Source organism: Etheostoma cragini, chromosome 2, assembly GCF_013103735.1.
Source record: "Etheostoma cragini isolate CJK2018 chromosome 2, CSU_Ecrag_1.0, whole genome shotgun sequence".
Taxonomy (NCBI): Eukaryota; Metazoa; Chordata; class Actinopteri; order Perciformes; family Percidae; genus Etheostoma; species Etheostoma cragini.
Genome location: NC_048408.1, coordinates 14,146,240 through 14,149,414, shown reverse-complemented (window position 1 = coordinate 14,149,414; position 3,175 = coordinate 14,146,240). Strand labels below are relative to the sequence as shown.

Sequence of the window (3,175 nt, the reverse complement as noted above, 5' to 3'; positions counted from 1 at the left end):
AAGTTTTATAATCTCTTCTATCTGCTCTGATTAGGCTACCAAGGGAAATTACTATTTCAAAGACCTGGCTACAAGCTCAACATTTTAACAGTAGTTAGATAATTTTAAGGACAGATGTGGATAAGCTGGGTCCCCCTCAAACAACACGAAAACTATAAAAAATTAATTGAATTTACTTAGCAACATTATCATTGTATCATCGTTATCATTTCTCTATTTATTTATTCCCACCCCTAACCCTCCTCCCATTTGTATGATTTTACACTGACAATATGAAACAATAAAAAAGGTAATTATAAGGACTTAAACAGTGCTTTGTAACGAACCTTGTAACTGAATCTGAAGACTGATATTTTCCCAATTTTAGGCCCTTATTTGTATAGGACTGTGTAGACTTATGAGATGAGAGATAGGACGAATGACATGCAGCAAAGGGCTGAAAGTCAGAGTCGAACCCGCAGCCGCTGCATCGCAGAGTTAACCTCTAGGGCGCCTGCTTTACCAGGCCCACAAGATCATCATTTTTTATTTTAAAGCTACATTTAGAAAAATGTATTTATCCTTTGTTTCTTTATTCGCGTTAACAAGTAATAGCCCCAAGTCAACGGTCAACAAATTTTAACCTTTGCAATACAAAAGCTGCTTTTTCCTTGATAATGCAAATATTACATTAAAGCATCAAAAGAGGTCTATGGAAAAGGGCTAGAAAACCCGATTTAGAAAAGATTTGGTTTCATAAAAAAATTTAAAAACGTGGGGAAGAAATCCCCCAAACAGAGACTCTAACATCTACTAGGTGAGTCATCAAGAAACAGAGACTTTTGCCCTTAGGGGTAAAGGCAAAACGAATCAGGTAAAAATCTAAGTAACAAATCATTGACGAGCAGCTCATAAAATGATCATCTCAGCCACAGGTTTTATGATGCAGTTTCTTGACAGGCTACATGTTTATGCAGGAGTCCCACAATGTCTGCAGACATACAGTATAGGAAGATACATCTTGGAAAATTATTGCTTTTTCAGTCATTATGCACAGTCAAGCTTTGCACAAAATAACTGCAAACATACAACATAACTACAAATGTATTTAACGTGGAAATCCCAAAGACCAAAAATGTTATGTCACATGAAATTACTGGGAAATTTGACTAAAATGATGCAGAAGACATTTACAATTTCCCATTTGGTGTAACACTGGGTAACACTGAAATACGGTTAAATAGTTTCTAATTTATATTAGGAGTTGGAAATTTGTTTTTAAACGTGTTGTTTTTGTACAGTGTTTTCCAGAGATATTTTCCACATAAAAAGCAATGTGCATGTTTTTTCTCAGTCTGTCTCTTTTTAGTTTAAAAAAATTCAACTTTCTCCGAAATTCACTTTTCTGTTCACCTATCACGGATACACCTGTTTGTGCCACTACCCATAGTCCTTTTTTTCAATCATTGTTGCTCCTGTTGTTAATAAATGTGTGTCTCTACATGAAAGTTGCTTATTACTTAACTCATATGACAAACAGGTGACAAGGTGCAGCTTCACATGATGTTGCTTTGAAATAAGATCACAGTGAAAAGTGATCTATTAAAGTGCCACTTTGTGTTCTTTTGATAAAGCAACCCATACAAGTTTAAATGATTGCGTTTTAATCCCTGGTGTGATATGGAGATGAAGAAACCCAACAAATTGCAGTACAACACCAGAAACAGCTGCTGACACAGTTTAAAAAAGCATCATAAAGCATTATGTTGAACTGAGAACAAATATGTAAATGTTTGATAAAGCGGTGTGCATGTAATCCATGAAATCAAACAAAACTAAAAAGGTCAGTTTAGGGCATTTACATGTTTTTCTTCTCATGGATATTCCAGGTAGAATCTCATAGGGTCAGACACAAGCCTGAGTCGTTACTGGCCCTTCTGTGAAAAGTGTTCCCTGTAGTGGTGTTGCTATGGCAATTCTAGTCCATGCTTGAACAAGGTGCGGTAGCAGTAACTTTAACAGCTGCTTGGTGGCAGTATTGTTTCCTTCATGAAGCCATGGGGATCAGAGCAACATGCACACTGTTACAGAATACCAAAAAATGATTTGTAAGTTAAATTATCTTTTATTCTGGCAACCTAACTGTTGTTATTAAAATTGTTTTGTCAGACTTCAAAAAATATATATTTTAGCTTTCTCCCACTTTTTGTAGAACTAGATATTCTTAGAAATAAGGACCAAGAGGAAATCAACAGCTTTAGTTCTTCATTGGTTTGTTTTGTATTAAACCAGAAAGTTATTTAATCAGAGCATGATCACTTCATGGTTTAGTAGTTGCAGTATTTTGTTGAGGCAAGTCCTTGAGGTACTTTAGGATCATGAGCACCTCAGTAACATGGGCCAAGGATGGGGCGTTGTTGTTGTTGTTGGTCTGTACAGGGAAAAATCAAAAAGGTGTACACAAACTATACACATTTCAATTTGATCTCTATTTTTCCTCGATAGTTGATTAGAAAATGGCAGTTGAAATTAAGATAATACTATGTTATCTACATCATTATATCCAAAGTAAATACTGACCTCCTCATTTGAGCGCTTCTCTATGACATGGGTAGGTTAAGCCTTTAAAATTAAGCACAAAAATTAAACTCTAAACATTTATCAATGAACACTGAGACTTCCAGAGTTTTGTAAATTTTGGTAGAGCATACAGACTGAGCGGCGGCTTTTATTCGAAATGCCTTTGTCTAAAAAACAAACAAAAAAACTATCCAAATGTCACATGAAAATAACTGATGAATGCAAAGATCCCATCTTGGCCATGTTTTTATTGTTGCTTCGTGAAGAATCTGTCCTTACCTTTCTGAATGTTTGGCTCTTTGATTCAGTATGGCAAGGGCAGAACCAGTCTTCAATGTTGGCATACAGATTTTCTTTTGGCCAATCACAGATGCTACGAGAGCCCCTCATGAAAACAAACATTATTTTTTGTTACTGGCATGCTGCCATTTCAACTAATTAAAAGCAATAAATCATCTACATAGCCACACACCCATCAAATGCATTCCAAAGAAAGAAGGTGAATTGTAGTTCCCAAAAATTAATCTAATTCTGATTGAAGAAATTACATCTTTACACTGTGTTGGTAGTACACATTACACACAGACCCGGAATACCAACGTGACATCATGACTTT

The 3,175-nt window shown here is 35.6% G+C and overlaps 1 long non-coding RNA gene across 1 annotated transcript; it reads right to left on the bottom strand.

The window, feature by feature from the left end:
- Positions 1-2,229: 2,229 nt before the first annotated feature.
- On the bottom strand, positions 2,230-2,638 carry LOC117955871. The gene is made up of 2 exons (XR_004659150.1): positions 2,560-2,638; positions 2,230-2,410 (listed from the first exon to the last, which is right to left on the bottom strand). It is a non-coding gene; the product is annotated as an uncharacterized LOC117955871 (long non-coding RNA).
- Positions 2,639-3,175: the final 537 nt, after the last annotated feature.